The 16,460-nt window shown below is 33.2% G+C and overlaps 1 long non-coding RNA gene across 1 annotated transcript; it reads right to left on the bottom strand.

Moving 5' to 3' along the window:
• Positions 1–5,267: 5,267 nt before the first annotated feature.
• Positions 5,268–9,241, bottom strand: LOC122288895. The gene is made up of 2 exons (XR_006236048.1): positions 9,061–9,241; positions 5,268–5,715 (listed from the first exon to the last, which is right to left on the bottom strand). It is a non-coding gene; the product is annotated as an uncharacterized LOC122288895 (long non-coding RNA).
• Between the last annotated feature and the right edge of the window lie 7,219 nt (positions 9,242–16,460).

Below are 16,460 nucleotides of genomic sequence, written 5' to 3'. Positions count from 1 at the left end.
GCTTTTACTTGTAGCAGCAGCAGCCATATTCTAATTAATGGTATTCTGTCAAGGCTTGTAGCTAGTCCGACGCATAATAGTTGAAGGATTTGTGGAGTTTGGAGAGTAAGGCCATTTTGGCCCAATGTTTATATCCGAACTAAAAAACAACATCAAAAGCAAAAATAAAAAATAAAGAAAAAGAAAACAAACATACAAGTCATTATTTATAAACATAAAGGTGGTGGAAAAGTTAATTCTTTTTCATCTATCTATAGCTAACCAAGTTAGCTGCAAAAGTAATGGGTTGATCCCCTCTTCCGATGCATTGTTCTTGAACAAAAATAAGTACCATTTTGCCTTCGAAATCCAGATGTGAGAACTGCCCCCCAAAACCATAGAATCTCTCATTTGCTTCACTTGAATAGGTCAAACATATCCTGTTGAATTGTGTGGGTTCTTCAACTCTCATGTCTTGTGTTTCCTTCTCTGCTGAGGAAACTGTGATGTACCCTCTCGGCCTTGCAATGGACCAACAGAAACCTAGTCTCTGTTTCTTTATCTTTCATATCCTCCGCCTAACCTCTCGGTATCTTCCTGAAGCTATTGAGGAGGCTTTTTGGCGCAGCTTAAAGTTTGGTTGCCCAAGCATCACTTGGAAACCAACCCGATTGCTGTTTTTCTGATCGAATAGTAACCAATACCTTGCACGAGTAGAAGGTCCATGCAAATCCTATTTATAGATTCTCAATCTAAAAACCTTAGGTTTGAATATTTCCTTGAAGTCGTCGAAAAGTCCCTCTTCTTTTTCAAATACCTTTTTTTTTTTTTTTCTTATGCTTATAGCAATTTGGTTTTGGAGGAGCGATGGGTTTAGAATCTTTGATGTCGTAGAGAAAGTCAGTAAATGGACTTGCCAAACTGATTTCAGCTGCCCTCATTGACTGATACTAGTAATGTTAGAATTGTTGTCTTGCACTTGAGAGTTGAGACCTATGTATTGATATATTGTGCTTTGTTTCCTCTTCTGTGAATAAATTGCCTCTTTCCACATAAACAGCTTACAATGACTTCAATTTCTCAAGATTTTTGAAATGATGACCATGTTAAAATTCTACTTTAGTCACCATCAACCCATCACAAAAATTTTTGAAATGATGACCATGTTAAAATTCTACTTCATGGGTGTACTTCTATATTTTGTGAAAGTGAACAGGATATGTCGTAAGTGCCACTTGGAACTTAGTGCAAATCATTCGCCGTGAATTTGCATAATTGTTAGTGTTATATATTAGTAAATGAGTTTTTTTTAGCTGATTGTAGCTATAGGTATATGAAAAAGTCTACCCAGCCTCCGGTTTGTGGGTTGCACTCCACACTCCTGATGTGGCGAACCTGATTCTTCACCTACGTCACGGTTTAGTTGCCCACTTCTCTCAAACTTCTCTCACTTGACTCCCTACTTCTCACTTTTCTCGTAACCAAGACAATGAGCCGACTGCCTCCTCCCAAATCTCCCGCATGCAGACGCCCACCCCAGCCAACACCCCAGCAATAGATACTCCCCCTCAACCCAGCCCTCTTCACATCTCTCACCCATGAAATCCTTGAAGATTTCTTCCTCACCTCTCACCGCAGCCTCTTTCTTCACTTCTCTCACCCTTGAAACCCTCAATCTCGCTCTCAAACTCCATACGGTGTGTTGAGCTCCTATTGCAAACTCCAGACGTCAACACCAACGCTCAATCCGTACAGATATGCCTCCTCACATCATGGTAACACACATTAGGCATTTTTCGCAAAGTAAATTATACCAATTGGAGAGGGTTTACTTTTATGTGACTATATAGGCTGAGTATCGCTTCTTTTCCAGTTTGTTTTTCCAGGCTTTTATGGTTGTTGAGAAAAAGGGGAAAATGGAGCTAGGATTCGTGGTGATTTAGATGTGGAAATTGGAAAAGGTTTACCTTTAGTAAAGTCTATCAATATATAGTCTGTAACACACCCTGTGGGTTGTTTGGTAGCTAAGAAACCAACGAAAAATCCTGGTTGCTGTAGGATGGAGCATATTAATTTTTTAATAAGTTAAGCCTTATTAACGATCGAAAGAGGGTTGCTTAGATTATAACCATCATCAATAGCATTATCATTTGCATTTCATGAATGGAAAATATTTAATTTTAAGGTGGCCTGGATGCCTTTTTCCTTTTGTTGGTTTAGGCGAGAAATGAGGAAAAACTTGGTGACCGGAGATTTAGAGCTTAAATTATATGTTGAATAGATGAAGGAGTTGATGAAAAGTTCACATTTTAGAGGTTGGTGTAATTGTTTGGTCTGGAGAGTTAAACTAATCTTTGGGTGTTTTGTTTGGATGCTTCGAAAGTGATGATATATTTTATCAATTTTGTAAATTAAATTGAATGCCTACTTTAAAGAGTTTGGTATGATAAGATCTCTACATTTTTCAAGAGTGTTCATGTGTTTGGTATCTTGTAAATGGACTTTAAAACTTTGAGTTGTGACTTTAAAACTCTACATTTTTCGTTTATATTCTTTTCATTGCATTCCTATTAATAAGTTTGGTCTATGAACAAGAGGGGAGGTGCTTTGTTGTGGATGTTCAGGTTTCTTATGGATTTATGCAGGAAATGCCAATTTTTTGGTGTTGATATATTATTGGCTTGAGTGTCCAGTTATAAGCAGAAGGATAAATTTTCAACCTTTATGTTTGCCTTGTTCTTACCTTCTGGTTGACATCTGGTTCTTTTCCATTTGTTTGATACTTATTTCATTCTTTATATTGTTGGATACTACTACATGATCCACGGCCTGCTCAATTAATTGAGGCAATATAAAAAATTGCCAAACAAAGAAGTGAAATTACTTCAATTTTCAGAATGATTCATCACCCTCCCTTGATAAGAGACTTCATGATTGTTGCAACTTATTTTTAAAATGTTAGATCCCATAGCATATACTGACAACCAGCATGTAGCAAGAATAATTAAGAATGAGGGTTCAATTCATTCCTATTCATGCTAGAAGATGAGAAAAAGGGGGAGGGGTGAATGAAAGAAGAATCAGAAGATAAAACTCAGATACACAGAATTTTCCTTATTTCGACTACCGTGAAATTCTACTTCATTAATTTGTTAAACATATCAATTTATCTCTTCTCATGCTACTATATATATATATATATAGGATGCCATGGATTCTCTGATGAGGGGAATGACTGTTCTTGTCATAGCACACAAGCTTTCAACAGTCAAAAGTGCAGATAGTGTTGTTGTATGGTCAGATAACTGAAAGCGGTACCCATAAGGAGCTACTCAGCCAGGATGGAATATACACTACATTGGTTAGGAGACAATTACAAGCCCTAATTACTGCACTGTAGTTTAAAATTGTAGATAAAACTACAGGAAGTAGGAAAGAATCAAAATAATAGGTGAGGTCAAATTGTTTGAAATTCCAATGTTGGCTTCTCCTGCATGTTTGAAATGTAAAGAGATTGTTCGGATCGTAACATGTATGCTATATGCTGTATACGAAGAATTATGGCAACTTATTATGCTAAATCCATAGAAACCATCACCTATTTACACATGATAGGTGGTTGAGAATAACTTCAAACCGGTTTGTCCTACAACCCTTCTTTATTGGAGACCAATGGATGAAAGCCACGTAAGGGCTGCACCTTCAAATTTGTTTGCCGCGACGCAGGGGAACTCATCCAACACGGAAAGGGCTGCACCTTCTGTCGAGAGACTTCCCCACCCCCCTCTCGATCTCTCTCTTCACACAATGCAAAAATCTCACTTCTCTCTTTCGAACCCATCCAAGCAAACCCAGAAAGCCATCTCACATCTATCTCTCCGGTTAAGCCATCCAAGCAAAATGAAACCCACCCATGATTGTGTCTTCGAAAGGCCACCAAAATCGAAATCCATAAAACCCCCTCCCTCCCTCTCGAACATGAAGAACCTTTGAAGGCTCTGTTATCTTAGTAAATAACTGTGATAAATCACAAAACTTGTTAAACATAATTAGATGTTGTAAAGAAAATAGAAATAATAATTTGGCACTAACAGAACCATATAAGAAAAGCATTAGCCCCTGCCTGGCTACCAAGAAAATTGAAAACGAAAAAAGTACTAAAATCATGCAATTTTAATGCTTTTGGACACAACTCTAGTTTTCCATTGATTTGAAACTCGAAAGTTTAGGTTTCTTCGATATTTTCTCAGCAGCTGAACTATAAGTTAATCAAAAAAGAAAAGAATTGAAATTTATCTAATACAGAAGAAGATCAAGACATAAATAAAAATTCTTAAAATAAAACCCAAAAGATTGTAGGGAATGGGCATATTAATCTCACAAAGAATCGAGTGAAACACAAATTGAAGCTTCAACGTAATGCTAAAATAACATATTTGGGAGAAGGTTGAAGAAAAAGCTGATCACATTAGCTTACAGTGAAACGGGCGGCCTTGACAGCTTTGAAGTTGATCTCTTTGAATTCAGTTTAGAGAAAAAGCCGATCACATTACTCTATGGCCAGCCCAGAAGATTCGGATTTAGCTGGTAATATTAGAGTTCGTGAAGAGGAGAGAGAGAGAGAGCTTTTCAGTTCGAGAGAGAAATGGCGATAGAAACAGGGAGGGTAACAGGATTGTTTCCCTGCATCGCGGAACAGCAGGTTAAAAATGTAGCGCTTACATGGCAAAGCCCAACTAGTCTCCATTATTAAACGCTTATAGGAGTATCCGTTCTGAAGCGTTTCTGTTATTTAAATGGTGAAAGATTTACAAAGAAATCCTATATTTAATCGGGTTTGAGATCATTTTCTTATTGAGCTCAAACGTGTAAATAACAAATGATTCAATTACATTTATTTATGGAAATGAGGCAATACAGAAGATAATGCAAACCGGCAAGCCTAACTTACCACCAGTTAGTAACACCATTGCAGGAATACAATTTTGTAGCGGAAGACTTCTTTCGTCATACAACACACACACACACTCTCTCTCTCTCTCTCTCTCTCTCTCTCTCTCTCTCTCTCTCTCTATATATATATATAGTTTTTTTTTTTGTTTCTTTTTAAACTATGATTTTATTTAATAATTTGCCGAGATAGAGAGATGAATTAGCAACTCCACTTAACCAAATAAAATCACAATGCACTTGCCGTCTGGTTTTAACTTACAAGTTGGAATCTAGCACCTACGATTATTGCTCATAAAAGGAAAATTATTGGAGTTCTAGCACCTGAATCATCTTGGTATGGTGGGAGAGGTAAAACAGAATGTATTCAATCACTTTCAACACCTAGCATAAGCAATACATTACAAGACCAATTACTTTCATCAAATCTGTAGAAGTAATCCAAAACGTGTACAAGAAAAATTACATCCATCAACTCTGACATTCAAAACTACATTCATCAACTGGCAAATAATTCTCCAACTAATCTATAACCCATAATTCGCCTACGCATTCACATCCATCTATTCTTAAAATCAAAATAATTACATAAGGTTGGATACAGTAATTCTCAAACCACTACAACAGCAAAATACCAAGTTTGGATATAACCCAATGCCAAACAGATTACACTACAAATTCAAACATCTCAAAATTCTTCAACTTCCAATTTGTCAGCTGTAGTGATAGAGTTCCATGAAATATGCATTATCAAGTGAGCATCATTCCTCTCATTGGAAAGCAGGCCTATACAGGTATCAACAAAGGGAAAAAAGTCATGACAATAATACATATACTAACAGCTACATATATACCTATGAGCAATGTTACACAACCTCCCCAACCTCCATCGACCACATTATTTTAAAATTTTTAATTTTTTAATATTTTTTTTTTGAGTTTATTTTTTTATAAACTAATTCAATTCTTATATTTATTATTCATATATTAAATATTTCATAAAAGAAAAATATAATAAAAATTAAAAAAAATGTGGTGTGTGGAGGTTGTATAAATAGTATGAGGTTGTGTAGATTTTTTCTTTCATGAGAGAGGGGGAGATGCAGAGACTCGGGAGAAGAAGAAATGTTTTAGAGAAAGAGAGAGAGAGAGAGAGAGAGAGGGACGCAGAGACTTGAGGAGCTCGAAATAATTAAAAAATTATATTATTTTTATTCAAAGTATGCGGTGAACTCGAGCTCGAAATAATTTAAAAAATATATTATTTTTATTCAAAGTATGCGGTGAACTCTAAAATTATATTGGATCATGCTGCCACCGCTCCCAGCTCCCACTGGGAGCCACCATTAGTGTGAAAAGAGTTTTTTTTTTTTTAAATTTTTTTTTAGATGTATTTTTTTAACACTACAAAATATTTTTTTTTTTTTTAAATTCACAACATCATTCAAAAATGTTGCTTTAATCACGAATTAAAATAATAATAATAATTTGTTTTCCAGCGGTGGCTCCCAACGGGAGCTGGGATTGGGAGTGGTATGCCTAGCGTTTTCCAATTATATTTATTAACATTTTCAAATGCCACAAGGAATCGCACCCAAAACTTAATTAGAAAAAGGTTTAAATTAAAAAGGTCAATATAAAGTTTGCATTTTTTTAAAAAAAAAACTTTTAAATCAATTTAAAAGAAAAGATACTGTTGAAAAATTCGGTTTAGAAAAGAAAAAAAAAAACTTTATGATTTTGGGTTAAATACCGTAACAGTGATGCCTCAAAATAAAATATATCAAAAGTTATTAAAATTATAATAAATAAATTAAAACCAAATGTATCTAAAAAATAAAACCAAAGTTTGGGTATTAATATTTAACCTTAAGTTTTATCTAAACACCAAAGTTGGACAATGTGACAGAGGAACAAGCTGGCAGTAGAACCATGGTAAATTGGCTAGAATGCGATGCTGGAAGTATTTGAAACAATATAAATTATAATCCTTGTCTTTTGTGCTTATGCTGGTATTTCAAGACAGTCTCCTGTCTATCTCTGTGTTGTGTTTGATGACAAATCTGGGTCTTTAAAGTTGTATTTGAGAGATCCTTAGGTTGTATTTTTGGCTAATTTGACTATTCATTTTCCTATTTGGGTGCTGATAAAGTGCAGGAAAAAGGGTAAAAAACCTAACTTCGAGTAACAACTCCGACTTCGTGCCAGAACAGATCGTTTGGAATGGAATTGGAGTTAGCCTTGACTCGGAGTTGGAGTCCGACTCTGAATCAGTGGGCTCTGACTCCAATCAGAGTGATCACTGACTTCAACTCCAAGTCGAAGCTTGGATTTGTGGATTTACAAACATAAAGATTTTGTGCTCATGAGGCCACACAGTCTTCCCACACCTAAACATACCAGAATGCCTCAACATTTGAAATGCTCTAACAAATAAGGACAGGGTTTGTTTCTCGTGCAATGTATGATCAAATTAATAGCACCATAAGCTATCACTATCAACAAGGCAGACAAGGTTCACCTCAACATTGACAAGTTTCTAGTTCGCACCTAAAGTGAACAACACAGATAGATCACCATGGAAAGTTGCTGAAATGACTCCGCAAAATGTTTTACCCTTAAATAACACAGAAGAAGATAAACGTCCAACCGCGCACATGTTGAACTAAATCTGAACTCATGATCTTTAGGCAAGCCGCATTTGATTATATCCAAAGTAGTCACATTTCCATGGCTATGGGGAGCCCTTGAAATTCTATCTTCCCTTGGTGTGCTCTAACAACATCAGGAACCTCAGTTTGATACTTGCTCACAAATCTCTTCATGAAGTTCTTCTCAGCCATTGTAACCATAGAAACAATGTTAGTATCTTCCTTGATCAAACCCTTCAACATCAAAAGTTGCAGAACAGAACACCTTGGAATAATCCGCTTTTCCAAGCTAAGCAGTAGAAGATTCGGACTCTTGGAGATCCTCGAAGGCTTCATCTTCAGTTTGTTCACAAAGAAACCCATCATTTTCTTGATCTTCTTGTCCGAACAACTCATACAAAAGGGTTGCCGCTTGAATGCTGCATAAATCTCACCCTCTGACAAACCAAAACTCCTATAAGCTTCCACCTTCTGCTCCCACAGTGTTTTACTATTTAGTGCCATTGACATGATGGCTAGAACAAATTTCAGATGATTGGGATCAAAACCCAATTTCATAACTTCACTAACAATCTCACTAAACCGATTGCTACAGATAAGCAGTGACGTAGCTCTTATAAATAAGAGTTTCACAACTAATGACTGGGGAACACCATGGCTTTTCAACGTAGCGATGTTGGGCTGTAGCATATGAACCATGTTTGATTCGAGTATTTGGAAGCATGCCTTTACAGCCTCTAAGACATTCTCATCAGTGCCAAGAACCCGCCTAAGCTCTTGAACACACGGAATGATTTGCTTTTCGAGGCTTCTTTTTAGAATATTAGGCTCAGAGGATAAAAGCTGCGCAATTTCAAGATCTGACAAGCCTAACGATTTGAAAAACTCCAACTTTGGCTTAAAAATCTTGTTAGCATTATACGAATAAAGATCGGGAGACTTCATCATCAAAGTTTTTATTTGCATATCATTAAAACCATGTGCTCTAAAAAAATCAACAGCAGTGTATGCATTACTTTCTAGCACAGTTGGGTATTTAATGAGCATTTTGGCGAGGTTAGCGCCAGAGAACCCTAAGGATTTAAACAACTCCAAGTTGGGCTTGAGGGTATTGCCTAAATCGGCCAAAAGCAATAATGGACGGCTACTAAATAAGTGTACGATGTGGTTCTGCGTCAAACCGTGAGTTCTCAACAGATTCAGAACGGAGTTGGGATTCTCTACGTTCTCAATGTTGAACTTCTTGGAAGCTGAAGTGGCCAATTCTAAGGACAACCCACACGAGTTTCGGAGGAAAGAAACTGTAAGAGATTTTGGGTCCGTGGAATTAGGGGGGTCTGAGATGGGCTTGAGAGAGGAGGTTGAGAACAAGTGGCCATGGCAGATTGGTGAAGCTCCGCGCCTTAATTGTTGGGGCAGATTTCCGGAAATTAAACGAAGCATTTGGTTTTATTGTCGAAAAAGCTGAATCAATGGTTACCTGGATTGAGTTTTTAGATGGAATGCGATGCTATTGTTGATTGAAGCGTCGGCGTCCTCCCTTTCCCCATGCTCTGTGACTTCTCAGTGCAGCAATGATTTCTAGTGGAGGTTCAGCTAAGCACAGCCCAATGGCACCCGAAGACCGAAAGTAAGAAAATTAATGTAAAAAAATTTGCAATTTTTGCTTACTTTTGAATTAATATAAAAAAAAAAATAGAGAAAATTTATTATTCTGCGTAAATTATATCCCTCATTTTTTGAATTAATATAAAAAAATAGAGAAATTTTATTATTCTGCGTAAATTATATCCCTCATTTTTATCCAATCACCGGTGGTGTAACGTGATTTATTAAAACAATTTAAAAAAATATATATTAAAAATAGAAACAATAAAGCGGTCAGAGAAAACATATGCTAACCTATAATTTTAGGTCTCGTTTATATGTTGGAATAGATCGAGTTAGATGTTAATATTAGTTTTTTATGAATTTCATTGCGATAAGTTTAACTTTTTTAAGGTAGAATTAGTTTAACTTTTTAGGTTGAGATTAGTTTAACTTTTTAGATTGAAATGTATTAAGTAGATTGATATGAATTTAATTTTTTTAAAAGAAATTGAAAAAGTAGTAGGTTTCATTAATAATTTATTTGAAATGAGTTAAGTTTGGTTCAACAACTAAACACGACTAAGGCCTTATTTAGTTACACAGTTCAAATGAGATGATATAAGATATTTTGAATAGTAGTGAAATTTTTAAATTAAGATGAGATGAAATAGATTGTAAAAAATATGTGTTTGGATAGTGATATCAGATAAAATAATTTTTACATTTTGAGATTTGAAAAATGTGTGGATTGCACGGTATTTATAGAGTACTTGAATTGTGCACTGTTCATGTACTATTCACATTAGTTTGACACTGTTCATGCAATGTTTATGTCAGTTTTCACTATTTTATACTGTTTATTTATTATTTATTTAAGTGACTATTTTCAAAACTTAAGAAATGAGATATTTTTAAAAATATATTTTAACAATATTTTATTTAACTTTTAATTTTAATCTCATCTTATTTACAAAAACAAACGAGACTGTACTCTTTCCATTTTCTGGGTTGTATGCATTGTTTTTAGAGAAAGGGGGAGGGTCACAGCTCGAGGTGAGGGAGTTTGCCGACGATTTTTAGACTAGAAGAGGGGGAGGGTTAATGGAAAAGGGAGAGAAGCCGGAGGGCTTCGAGGAAAAGGGGAAGGGAGTGCAGAGAGGGAGGGCTTGAGGGAAGTTCTGTTTTTTTCAATGTTATCAATTGTTATGCAGGCATATGGATTGAGAAGCCGGAGCCCTACGTGGCAAACACTTATTGGAGGATTATTATTTGAAGAAGATCATATCGGCCGGTCGGAAGATTTTCTCAAATTGAAATCATCGTGAGAGTTACCTCAAAAAACAGTCCCAATACAAGTAATAAATATCAAGTTTGAAAATTGCTTCACGTTTAGGGGGCAGCATGAGCAAAGGGCAAATGAATCCAATACAAATAACTTGCAACATTTACTTCAATGAACCACTAAAGATGAGCTAGTAGGAATTGTTTGCTTTGAGTCCGGCTTAAGATCGTACATATCAAAATAAAGAAAGAATCAAATCAATAAATCACATATCACAAAATTCACAGCCACAGAATTCTCACTAGGGCACAACTTTTTCAGGTTTTTTAGTACTTCTAATAAATCAACGCCGTCACAAATTATCTAAGAGAAAAAGAAAAGATAGCCGGTTTATAAAATTGGTATTGGATTAGTTATATTTTTAAAATTTAATAAAAATATAATTTTTTAATTTTTAACTAATTATTCAATACTTAAAATTTATATTGAATTAGTCATTATATTCTCTATAATAATAAAATATTATTATTTTTTTATTATTTATATTTATTTAATAAATTTATATTTTTAATTACTTTTTTATTTTATTTTTCTAATCTTCAATAACCTCCAATAATTATATTCATTTTAATTTTTAGAATCTAACAATCTATAATATAATAATCTCTTATATACATAGATGATAAAATCTCATATGTAAATAAAAATTCTACATGTATAATCTATAAAAATCTCACATCTATAATATAATAATCTCAAAATATAATAAAATAATATAAGAGAAAAAGAGGAAATTAATATACAATTGATATAGATTTGCTACAGACATTTTATCTTTAAAGAAAAAGATAAAATTATTATAACTCATATTTGAGATGAGAAGAGATTAGCTAATTTAATGTGCGTCAAATTTTGATAAAATAAGTTAAATTTAAAAATAAAAAGCAATTTAAAGAAACTCACTATCATAGCAGACTGTGCGGCTCTACCAAATGGGTAGGTAGGTATTCGTGAAAGATAATGATAGACGATGGAAGGTCTTATCATGAGTTTACTGTTTGATGTTATAGATTATGAGAGGATTAGATAGTGAGGTTTTTTTTTTAAATTTTATTATTATTATTTTTTTAATACATTGGGAGCATCAAGGTACATAACTCAGAACCGTCCAAGAGTATAACCAAGCAGCGAGACAAGCAGACAAATGAACAAATGGTTAATGTGCACACTGGACAGGAACCGTAGATAGAAATATTCTAGATGTTTTTTTATTCTTCTCTACAATTCTTGTAACAAACTATTATTCCTTTTCAATTCCATTTATTCATGTATATAAGGACAACACTATTCAATAACAATCAAGAAAGAATTTTCTACAATTCTGTTTCGTTAACAGGGAGATGGGGGTCAAATTTATTATCTCTATTATGGAGATGTGAATCTTGTGACATCAGGTCACATGTTGTTGGGATATGAATAACTCTATTTATTATCTATCAAAAATTTTATGTGCAGTCATTTTTGTGGACTTCTTTGTACACTCCAATAATATGATTAGTTGTGTATTAAAAAAAATAATCTAATCAATCATATCAGTGGAGTGCGCAGAGAATATGCAAAAGTAACTGTATATAGCATTACTCTCTATCTATAGACACTACACTTATTTTATTTTATTTCTTCATTTTTTCTATAACAAATATTTGATATATGGATATAAGTAGAACAACTCAATTAGATTAGTAAGAATAAAATAAAATTTAAATTTAGAAAAGTAAAAAACAATTTGAAAATATGTAAAGTGTATGATGTGGAATAATGAATAGCATTCTTCATTGGGACAGTGAGTTGAGATTAGATAAGTTAAGATAAAATTGAAAGTTGAATAAAATAATTATAAAATAATTTTTTAATATTATTTTTATTTTGAGATTTAAAAATATTGAATTATGTATTGTATTTTGTTTTATAATTTGAAAAAAATGTAATAATTAGATGAGATAAAATAAAATGAATTGAAATGAGTTTGATGTCCACAATGGCCTTAAAGGTTTAATTAAATTAATACTAAAGTATCGTGACTTTAGATTTGGATCTTTAAGAAGAAAGTCACTATTGAGAAGATGGCACTATGATTAGAGCATTGGCAATGATCTAAGAAAAAATGTTTCCCTTAAGGTCACATTCCAATGTGATGCACTTCTTTTGGTTTATATGGAATACGTGATGTTGCAAAATCCTACTGGTGTCTGGTAATACCTCAACAACAGTCTGACCGATTCAAATCAAAATTGTTTCAATTTATTTCCTTGAATAATGGCATGTAGCAAATCTTGTAGCTTTAGAGCATTCTTAATGACTTATGTAAAAGGATTGCACAAAAATGGAGTTTCATACAAGAAATGTAAATTATTTGAAGAATTGCTCATAAAATGAGTTTCATCCAATTAAATAAGAGGAAATGTCAAATATAATTAACTAAAATAACCTTGTAAACATTTAATTATTATTTATATTTCATTTACTCCCTCATTTTCTTTTATTTTTATTTTACCATGTAATTAAATTCTTTTTATTATTCATCATTTAAAACACATATATTTCATTTTCTTTTGAAAAATATCTTGGAAATAATTTTTAACCAAACTTTTCATATTTTTATTTTATTTTTAATTTTTATTTAGCTTATATATTTTTTATTTTGTGCGTATAAGACTGAATTATATTGCATTGTATATAAAAACATATATTTATGGGTGTTCATCTAGAATCCAGATCCGAATATCCAACCATAACTAGATCCGGATTTCAAAATCCGAGCGATTATCTGCCTAGATTTACTCTTGATTGAATTTGGTTATCCGCGATTCAATCTGGGTGGATAACTGGATTCAATCTGATATCTCGATTTTTTGCTTTTTTTTATTTAAAATCCAGATATCTAAGTTATAACCAGATTGAATCTGGATTTTGTAATAATTGTTTTTAATAAAAAAACTTTATAACTTTTAAAAAAGAAATTATAGCGCCATTTTAAAAAAGACGTTTAAATTGTCCATTTTTTTTTTTAAATAACTTAAAACACTTTTTTAAAGAATTTTATAAAAAAATGAATTAATAAACAAAATAAATAAAAATTAAAATAGATAATATTGTTGTTACATCATAATAAAAAATATAAATTTACAAATAACAAAATAAATAATAATACATCACAACTAATTAAACTAATACATAACAATGCAAATAAAATAACATTGTTGAATATTTTCTGGATCATTCAAACATTTTGGTGAATATTTCCTCAATATCAAGTGTTTGGTACTTTTTTCTCAGCACACGAATTTGGATAAAAAAAAAAAAATGAGAGAAGTCAATGAATGAACAAGAGAATCAGGCTCATTCAAACTGTAGATTTTAGCTAATTCAATTATTCAATACAAATCAAACTCAAACTAAACAATCTGATAACATGAGAATCAGAGGAAATTATACTAGCGGATCAACTTCCTCAATGAGAGAGAGAGAGAGAGAGAGAGAGAGAGAGAGAGAGAGAGAGAGAGAGAGAGAGAGAGAGAGAGAGAGAGAGAGGTTCAATTCCCTTCCAACTTAAACATCAATGAAGCATGCATCCCAGTTTTCTTGCCTTTGGTATTCAATGAGATGGGCTTCAAATTAATCATGAAGCAACAACAACACACTACTCCATGAAAATTTGATATCAGTAAATAATATTTACTCCATATATAGGCTGGCATATATAGGATGATGATCATGTGATGGTTAAAACATTACAAAAATGTCTGTTTAAGAAAGAGGGATTATATGAATGTCAATTGGCGTTAATCTTGTCTTCACTAAGAAGATTGAGTGCTAATATGACAAATCAAGACCTAACAATAAAGAGGCTGGCAATCCATAGAAACAGAGTCATGGCCGTCTCAAAATATAAGCATCCATGTTAATCAAAGTTTGATATTATAGAAAGTTGCCAAAGTATTTTGGACAAATGAGAACCAGATTCAATCCCCCCACCATTATATAAAAAAGTTGGATATTCTAGAAAGTTAACAATATAATCGACAAATTAAAAGCTAAATGAAGAGTGAAATAATTTTCATTTTTCACTGGTAGTGAAGCCAAGAATGTCAACAAGACAAGGACGGATAGGATAAAGCCAGATTATCCAACTTGGCGGCACATGATTTCTATGAACCCTTTCTGGCTATATAACCAGGCAGCAATAGCACTTGAAAAGGCAAAGAGTTTTGATTCTTCTTTTTGGTTAACCTTTCTCCGTGCTTTGCTTCCTTTCCTCACTTTTTAACATGTAATGGAATCCATACTTTCACTTTTGGGCTAAGGCCACCACATGGTGGTCGAGAGAACAAGCTTAACTACTCTAAAGGTTCATTTCTACATAATGGAAAGGAATTACAATCTTGCATAGATTATTGGGAGGGAAAAATAAATCAATCTGACAGTCTCTCAAAGAACAATAAAGGTTATCCACTGGAGTATTTATTAGGTAGTTCCAAAATATAGATCAGTAGTGCTCCTGCCTCATCACAATATGTCATGCCATTGAAAGTTAGTGACATTTTATAGTAGGATGTGAATACCAAATCAGGCTAAACATTTCCACCCACCTCATATAAACCTTTTCCCCTCAAGATCCCAGATCCACATTTTTCAAACTCAACCCATGCATTTCACTAGCATAAAGATCAAGCTCCTTCGAAGAGCTCATAAAATTAATTTTTTTCACTGGATATCTAATAATCTATTGTTAGAATCCAAGAAAATATTTTGGGTTTTCCCCAAATGAGACCTCATTATTAATAATCTAATAATTAGTGACATTAAGGAAAAATTTGCCAATAAACAACAAAAAATATTTTCAATAGAAAAAACAAAACAAACACGACTATAGACCCAAACACAAAGGAAGGAAGAAAAAAAAAACATAGATAAGCATACAGATTTGGGATTCAACAAATATAGGTACCATACCAATAGAAACTTAGATCTACAAGCACAGGAACTCAGATCTACAAACATAGAAACTTAGATCTATAAGCATAAAAACTTAGATCTAAAAACACAGAAATAGATCTAGCCAAAGTGGTAAACAACCAATGATAGATGAAAGTGATATATAAACCGAGAACGCATCTTAACATTATTTTTTAGAAGCAAAAAAGAACATAATGTTTCAAACTTTATAGTGTTGCGAGCATATAGATTGACAAACATGTTTTTGCTAGAAGATTTTAAAAATAAATAAACCCAAAAAGTAGAGCTACTAACACAAAATCTCATATCTACAAACACAAACTTAGAGAGAGAGTGAGAGAGCGAGGAAGCTACCGAGTAGAGAGAAGAAGGTGACATTAACGGACGACGGCCACTGCTAGTAACTGGTGGCGATGGATTTGATGAAGGATGCTTGGGTTTCATCTCGCAGAGAGAGAGAGAGAGAGAGAGAGAGAGAAGTGAGACTGAGGCTGTGTTTGGTTTAGGGGTGGGCAGCGGGGCCCCTTACCTTGCTACCCCGCCCAAGCATGGCGGGGTGGGCAACAACGCCCTGCATAGCCCCCGCCCCACATTTCTCCCGCCCCGCTTATCTATATATATTATATATATTTAAACATAAATATTTATATATATAAAAAAACATATATATATATTTAACTGGTGAATATATATTTATATTTTACAAATTGTGTATATATAAATAAATATATATATATATATATTACAATTTGTTAGACTTGTTTACAGAGTATGCATTAGCAAATTTAAAAACTATACAGTTTAAAACTACTACACTATAACTTACACAAAATATGCACTAGCAAATTTAAAAACTACATAATTTTTAAATTATAGTCATATTTACAAAATTTAAATTTATAATTTAGATATAAAAATATATTTTTGATCACTTTTAAATCTAGAAATAATTTTTAAACATAGTGAAATGTAGTTAATATTTGGAAGTAGAA

The sequence above is a fragment of the Carya illinoinensis genome, chromosome 12, assembly GCF_018687715.1.
Source record: "Carya illinoinensis cultivar Pawnee chromosome 12, C.illinoinensisPawnee_v1, whole genome shotgun sequence".
Lineage (NCBI taxonomy): Eukaryota > Viridiplantae > Streptophyta > Magnoliopsida > Fagales > Juglandaceae > Carya > Carya illinoinensis.
Note: the sequence above shows the minus strand (reverse complement) of the source record. Positions and strands in the feature narration are given on the sequence as shown.